This window comes from Tachyglossus aculeatus, unplaced genomic scaffold (assembly GCF_015852505.1).
Source record: "Tachyglossus aculeatus isolate mTacAcu1 unplaced genomic scaffold, mTacAcu1.pri scaffold_125_arrow_ctg1, whole genome shotgun sequence".
Taxonomy (NCBI): Eukaryota; Metazoa; Chordata; class Mammalia; order Monotremata; family Tachyglossidae; genus Tachyglossus; species Tachyglossus aculeatus.
In genome coordinates this window covers 1,221,630-1,230,269 of record NW_024044854.1, presented here as the reverse complement: position 1 = coordinate 1,230,269, position 8,640 = coordinate 1,221,630, and positions in this window count along the sequence as shown.

Here is an 8,640-nt window from a genome sequence, read left to right as displayed (position 1 = left end):
TTAAGGCTGGAGATTGGGGCAGTGGAGGGAAGAGACCAGAAGTCTCAAGTCCCTAATTCTTCGTCCTTCTGACCAGCACAGTTATGAGCATAGGACATATATCATAATGGCCGGGGCTCTACAAAATCTAGCCCGAATAGTGGAAGAGGATGAGGAGGAGATAGAAGAGGAGGAAGAAGACGAGAAGGAGAAGACAAAGGAGGAGGAGGAAGACAAGAAGAAGAAGACGGAGGAGGAAGACGAGAAGGAGGAGGATACGGAGGAGGAGGAAGAGGAGAAGGAGGAGGAAGAGGAGAAGGAGAAGACGGAGGAGGAAGACGAGAAGGAGGAGATGCAGAGGAGGAGGAAGAGGAGAAGGAGGAGAAGACGGAGAAGGAAGATGAGAAGGTGGAGAATACGGAGGAGGAGGAGGAAGACGAGAAGAAGACAGAGGAGGAAGACGAGAAGGGGGAGAATACAGAGGAGGAGGAGGAAGATGAGACGAAGGAGAAGACGGAGGAGAAGGAGAAATATGAGGGGCCCCAGCATATTCTGTCCCCAGATCCCGCCAAAGGTGGTGATGTTCTGGGGGCTGGTGGCTCTGTTTCCAAGGCCCAGAAAAATTTGGGCTCAGGCAAGAGAAGCCTCCAGAGAAAAGAGGAAGGGAGGAGGCTGGGCTGGGTGGCTCGTTTCCGGAGGCGGTTGAGGAATTCCCTGCGGAGGAAAACCAGGATGCAAACCTAGGGCAATTTTCATTTGACAGGAAGGATAGACTGAACCCATGTGTCTGTGTGGAAATATGTATTGCATGTGGGAGAAGAGGAATTACTAACAGAATTTGTGTAGCTCCACAGCTTCAGAGTGTGGTTGGAGCTACCACTTTAGAAGATCAAAAGGGTAAATTTTTTTGAGTGAAGGCACATCCCTCATGCAGTTATTAGCTCACTTTATTGTGAAGTATGGATCTCATTAAGGGAAAAGTGAGTTCTCAATTGGTTAAGCATGAAAATGCAAAGCAGGTGATAGTTTTGCCTGTAGGGTGTTACTACAAATACTGTGTCAGAGATTCTACTGTGTTAACTGTAGATTTTGCTAATTTGGTAATGGGATATATAAACAAATTGAATAAAAACTTTCATCTTTATAGCCGTCCAGTATAAAGGTGATGGCCTGAGTAAAGAAATTCGTCTTACTATGTTCACTATGGAAATAACAATGTGTAAGGAAAAAAAGGAATGCAAAGAAAACATATGTTCCCTTCCTTCATAATTTTGAATAAATGAGTGAATGGATATTTGGTGTAAAGAAATGTTGTTCTGGTTTACAAAATAACATGATACTAAGATTGAAAGGGGAAAATTTGGAAAAATTGAGTTTGGGTTGTTCATGGATGGGAAGTTAAGGAGAACCTAAGGAATTTGTGTTAGGCACCGGGAGGTTTACCAGGTGGCAGAAAATTTCTTGGTGAAGGACCCAGGAGAGGGACATCTCCTTATTTGACAAAGGGACTTTAGGCCCCTGAAACCCTGAACATAAGTATTCTCTTACCTTGTGTACTCAGATTCTGGAAGGCCAATACTTCCAGGCTGCTACTCTAACAAACAACTCCCCATGTTATGTGTGCCTGTATTTTCCCCGTGGGACAATCCAAGGCAACCCGTGTACCTGTTTCCTTAGTACCCACAGATGTCTATGTGAGTATGTACGTAGATGGGCACCAAATGTAACAACCGATCCCTACTGTGGTCAACCTGCTCTAAACTTAACATCGTGAAATAATTCATATATCAGGGCCACCAGTGTACCTGGACTCACTTCCCTTAAGGATGTTAATAATACCCCTTGATAGTCTCCCTGGCTGTGAGGAATTATTTTGGATCAGGTCCAGCTACCATGACTCACTGCACAACCCTTGAGTCTTGATACCCTGATTATAACTGAGGACTAGGGAAATCGCCGTAACTGGGTGGATGCTGCTATCCGGTAGTAAGACTGCAACCAGATTTGCAGCACCAGCCGATGCAAAACCATGATCTGTTGTTGTCCATAGAGAGCTCTTGACTTTGGGATGATCGAAGGCAGCTCAAAGCAGGCTATGTGGTCTGCCCTGAGACTGCTTTCTGGAATCCCAGGCCCTGCCTTCCCATTATTCGGCACAATAGGCTGAGTTACTTCCTCTTCCTTGTGCCTGCGTTATGAGGAGAACAGGAATTTTAATCCTATTTTACAGATGAGGAACTTGAGGCACAGAAATGAGAAGTGACTTACCTAAATTCACACAGAAGGCAAGTGGCAGAGCTTGGATTAGAACCCAAAGCCTCTGAATCCCAGGCCTGGGCTCTTTCCACTAGGTCAGGCTGCTTCTTCACTGCAATAGTAATAATGAAAATAATACCCAAAAAAGGAAATTGGTGTTATAGTAAACACTCCCTATGGACTTTATCTCCAAGACAACAACAACAACAAAAAAGGCTGTATTGATCCCAATGTAACCTGTTGCCAGTTTTGTCTAAATAGGGGACATATCATAAAGGAATAGTACAGAGTTCATAACCCTAAGGAATCTGAGGTTGATGTAAAGGAAGCTTCAGAAAAATCCATAACAAATTCTGGTTTTTTTTTATTTTTTTAATGGCATTTATTAAGCTCTTACTATGTGCAAAGCACTGTTCCAAGTGCGTGTTTCTGCTCACGAAATGACTTCGTTTGGCTAGTAGTATATGGTTGATATGTTATCCTGTCAATCTGTGACAGAGGATGAGCACAAAATATTGCCACTTATTACAAATCGGCAATAGGAATGTGCCACACATTTCAAAACAGCAAGAGATTCAGGTAGCAAGATTGCCTTTCAAAAGGATGTACAAGGGGCCTATTTCAGATAGGGGTTCCCGCAGCCATGAGGAAACCTTGTTGTTTCCAGAGGGAACCAAAATAATGCACAACCTCAAATCCATATCGGGAGCCAGTGTAGATTGTTAATAATAATAATAATAATAATAATAATAATAATAATGGCATTTGTTAAGCGCTTACTATGTGCAAAGCATTATTCTAAGCGCTGTGGAGGTTCCAAGGTGATCAGGTTGTCCCACGGGGGGCTCACAGTTTTAATCCCCATTTTCCAGGTGAGAGAACTGAGGCACAGAGAAGTGAAGTGACTTGCCCAAAGTCACACAGCTGACAAGTGGCGGAACCCATGACCTCTGATCCCAAAGCCCGGGCTCTTTCCATTGAGCCACGCTGCCCGGAGGCTATTCATTTATTCATTCATTCATTCACTCACTCGTATTTATTGAGCGCTGTGTGCAGAGCACTGTACTAAGCGCTTGGGAAGTATAATTCGGCAACATATAGAGACGACCCCTACCCAACAACGGGATCACAGTCTAGAAGGGGGAAACAGACAACAAAACAAGTAGATAGGTGTCAATACCATCTGAGTAAATAGAATTATAGCTATATACACATCAGTAGCAAAATATAGTAAATAAGTACAAATAAAATAGAGTAATAAATATGTACAAATATATACAAGTGCTATGTAGAGGGGACCTGGGTAGGGCAGAGTGAGGGAGGGGGCGATGGGGAGGGAAGGAGGAGAGGAAAAAAGTGGGTACTCAGTCTGGGAAGGCCTCCTAAAGGAGGTGAGCTCTCAGTAGGGCTTTGAAGGGAGGAAGAGAGCTAGTTTGGTGGATGTGCGGAAGGAGGGCATTCCAGGCCAGAGGAAGGACGTGGGCTGGGGGTCGACGACAGGACAGGCGAGAACGAGCAGCAGAGGAGTGGAGTATATTGGCTGGGCTGTAGAAGGAGAGACAGGAGGTGAGGTAGGATGGGGCAAGGTGATGGAGAGCCTGGAAGCTGAGAGCTCACCTCCTCTAGGAGGCCTTCCCAGACTGAGCGCCCTTTTTCCTCTCCTCCTCCCCATCCCCCCTTGCCCTACCTCCTTCCCCTCCCCACAGCACTTGCATATATGTACAGTTTTATTACTCTATTTTACTTGTACATATTTACTAGTTTATTTATTTTTTTAATGATGTGCATATAGCTTTAATTCTATTTGTTCTGTCGATTTTGACACCTGTCTACTTGTTTGTTTTATTGTCTGTCTCCCCCTTCTAGACTGTGAACCCGGTATTGGGTAGGGACCGTCTCTATATGTTGCCGACCTGTACCTCCCAAGCGCGTAGTACAGTGCTCTGCACACAGTAAGCGCTCAGTAAATATGATTGAATGAATGATAATAATAATAACTGTGGTATTTGTTAAGTACTTATCATATGGTAAACACTGTAGTAAGTGCTGGAGTAGATACAAGATCATCAGGATGAGCACAGCGACTGTCCCACCTCAGTCAATCAATCAGTGATATTTATTGGGCAGTTAATATGCACATAGCATTGTACTAAGTTACTGGGAGGGTACAGTATAGCGGAGCTGGTAGATATGTTCTCTCTCACAAGTAGCTTTCAGTCTGGAGGGGCTCACACTTTAAGTTCGAAGAGAACAGGAATTTTAGTCCCATTTTAGAGATGAGGAACCTGAGGCACAGAAATGAGAAGTGACTGACCTAAATTCACACAGCAGGCAAGTGGCAGAGCTTGGAGTAGAACCCAGAGCCTCTGAATCCCAGGCCTGCATACAGTGAGGGCTCAATAAATTCCATTACATGATTGAAAGTGTACACCAGGCTTTGAGATGCTCAAGACTTCAGGATTCCAGGTGCCATGGAATTATTTTCCAACATCTAATAAGACCAGACAAGGAGGCATAACCAACAGACGGATTACTCTCCCTGCCTTCAAAATCTTATTAAACATCACACGCTCCAAGGGGCCTTCCCCCAGGAATCGCTCATTTCCCTTATTCCCTCTCCCTCCTGCATCACACTTGCACTTGATTTGTACCCTTTATTCACCACACCCTCATCCCCACAGCACTTATGTATTTTCATTTATTCAACTGCATTTATTGAGCGCTTAGTGTGTGCAGAGCACTGTACTAAGCACTTGGGAAGTACAAGTTGGCAACATATAGAGACGGTCCCTACCCAACAGTGGGCTCACAGTCTAGAAGTGGGCTCACAGGCTATGTACATATCCATAATATATTTTAATGCTTGTCTCCCCCTCTGCCCTGTTGAGTTCCTTGGGGGCAAGGAACATGTCTCTCAACTCTGTTACATGGTACTCTCTCAAGTGCTTAGTACAGTGTTCTGCATGCTGTAAGCACGTAGTACAGCCCTATTTCTAGCTGTTTGACTCGATTTTGTGTATGTGAATCGGGCATGTTGGGTTCCTGGGGGGAGGAAGAAAAGAGTAAAAACATAGGTAGAGCTACAAAAAAATGAAACATGCAAAATCAATGAAGAGCAAAATGCATGAGTGCCAAGGATGACCATCTAATTTCCTGTGTTTTAATTGGAAGAATTTAAACTACAAAGGTTCCCCAAAAGTTTTTTTTATTTGTTGGAATCATAGTTTACAAAGCTACACACTTGGTGTTTACCTGACCTGCCCTCATTACTTTCCTACACCAGAACCTGTCCTCATTTCAGAGCTAAATCCAGTAAGGACTATTTCCTAGGAAGCTAAAAGGTGCACCCTAAAAGCTGCAACCTCCTGGGGAACAGGGATCCTTTAACTCTGGTGTACTGTCCAACATGCTTGATATCAATCAATCCACCAATGATATTTATTGAATTCTTACTATTTATAGAGTACTATACTAAGCATTTGAGAGAGTACACTACAAAAGAATTAGTAGATATGTTCCCTGCCCATTACAAGTTTACAGTCCAGAGTGGAAGGCAGACATTAACACACACACACACACACACACACACACACACACACACACACACACACACACACACACACACGTTATTGATACATGCATAAATTATAAAGTGCTCTGAATGCAATGGATGGTCGTTAAATGCTACTGACCGATTAATTAAATAATTAGAAACTTTGAAAAGTCATTTTTCAATCAATGCCATGTATTGAGCACGTAATATATGCAGAACACTGTATTATGTGGTTGAGAGAGTACAATACTGAATTCTCATTCTGAAAACTTCTTATCTTATTATCTATCTGTGGCATTTATTAAGCACTTACTGGGTGAAGATCAGTTATATTAAGCCCATGGGAGAGCACAGCACAGCATAGTTTATAGACATGCTATTTTCCCATGTTTCATAATTTCTTCAATTATTCTTACTTATCTTGCTCACTTTCATCATCCGGGTCACATGATCCACAGGACAGTCCTATGATGATAATCATTTTAGGGTTGAAGTTGAGACCCACAGACATTCCTAGTAAAATGTTTCTGCTGTCTCCATATATCTTGCTACTCTCTAAAGGGTCACACCATTACTGTACATCCAGCCCAACTCCCCTATAATGTTTATAGCCTGGAAAACCTGGATCCTATTGGATTTCCCCAAGTGCTTAGTACAGTGCTCTGCACATAGTAATAATAATTATAATAATGGCATTTAGTAAGCGCTTACTATGTGTAAAGCACTGTTCTAAGCACTGAGAAGGTTACAAGGTGGTCAGGTTGTCCCATGGGGGGCTCACAGTCTTAATCCCCATTTTACAGATGAGGTAACTGAGGCATAGAGAAGTTAAGTGACTTGCCCAATGTCACCCAGCTGACAGTTGGCGGAGCCAGGATTTGAACCCGTGACCTCTGACTCCAAAGCCCGGGCTCTTTCCACTGAGTCACGCTGCTTCTCTAAAAAAGGGGAGAGAGGAAAGGGAAGGGGGGAGGGGAAGGGGGGAGAGGGAAGGGGAGAAAGGAAGGAGAAAGGGGAGGGGTGTGTGTGTGTGTCTGTGTGTCTGTGTGTGTCTGTGTTCGTAGATACAAGCTAATCAGGTTGGACCAGTTCCTGTCCCACATGGGGCTCATAGTCCTAATTCCCATTTTAGCGATGAGGTAAGTGAGGCATAGAGAAGTGAAGTGGCTTTCCCAAGGTCACACAGCCAGGTTTAGAACCCAGGTCCTCTGACTCCCAGGTCCGTGCTCCATCTGCTAGGCCACACTGCTTCATGACACCCTTTCCCTTCCCACGAAGAGCATGTATTCTGACGGGCATTAGACACAACAATACTTAACTCTAGTGGAGGAGACTGCTGGGGACAAGTAGGGTGCAGGAGTTCCAGGTAGTGCTGGGGCTTCTAACCCTTTAGCTCCTTGAAGGTAGGGATTGTGTAGTAAGTGCTTCCCCTCTAGGAGCTTGGTATCTAACATGGAGTTTGCAGTCTATCCCTTACACACTTGCCTGCTGCAGCTGAAGCCTGTTATTTCCTATGCTCCTACTGCTCTGGAGCCTTCCACTCCCCCACTAACGTAGCCAGCCTGGTATCGGCGCTTCTTGGGGTCCAAAGCCCACTCCCCATTTAGCACAAGGACAGAAGGTTGAAGGCCCAGCTTGGGGAGTTTGGGGGACCCTCACAATACCCGGAGGCTGGGTAGGCACGTTGGGCATCTCCCTTGGGTCAGGGTCCCTGGTAGGGTTGGAGGTGGAGCTCAGTAACAGGATTGCAAAGCTGTGGTACCTAGTGGAAAGACAGTAAAGTGAAAAGTGGTACCTAGTGGAAAGTCCAAGCAAGTGGAAAGGGCCTTTCCCTTCAAGGCCCTGCTGAGAGCTCACCTCCTCCAGGAGGCCTTCCCAGACTGAGCCCCTTCCTTCCTCTCCCCCTCGTTCCCCTCTCCATCCCCCCATCTTACCTCCTTCCCTTCCCCATAGCACCTGTATATATGTATATATGTTTGTACATATTTATTACTCCATTTATTTATTTATTTTATTTGTACATATCTATTCTATTTATTTTATTTTGTTAGTATGTTTGGTTTTGTTCTCTGTCTCCCCCTTTTAGACTGTGAGCCCACTGTTGGGTAGGGACTGTCTCTATATGTTGCCAATTTTTACTTCCCAAGCGCTTAGTACAGTGCTCTGCACATAGTAAGCGCTCAATAAATACGATTGATGATGATGATGACAGTAGCCCTGAGGATCAGAATACCTGGGTCCTAATCGTGGCCCTGCCAATTTCCTGTTGTGTGACCTTGGGCAAGTGACCTAACTTCTCCATCCCTCGGTTTACTCAACTACAAAATGGGGATTCAGTATCTGTTCTCCCTCCTAACTAGAGATGTGGGACCGGGATTGTACCCGGCCTGATTAATTTCTATCCCCCACAGTGCTCTGAACAGTGCTTGGCATGTAGAAAATTCTTAACAACTACCATAAAAAAGTCCTCCTCTGTGTGAGGACACAAGGGTGTGAGGACACAAGAGCTGAAGTGGCTGTCTGAAGGATGTTTAGGTAGGGAGATTAGAAATTGATCAGGAAAGCCCTCCTGGTTAAAGACTGTACCAAATATCTTTCATCTATCCTGTCTTAGTACATGAATGACATTATTACTGTTGTTATTATTATGAATATAATTAATAACAATATTTTATTTGAGGCTATCAAGCAGAGTAGCATGAAAGCAGCACTAGGCCAAAGAGAGAGTCCAGTGCCTTCAAGAATTAAATCAAACTTTAAGCATTTACTTATGTTCGCACTAGATTTTAAGGATCGTGTTTACCAACACTATTGTATTATACTCTCCCAGGTACCTAGTTGCCTTCTCAGGA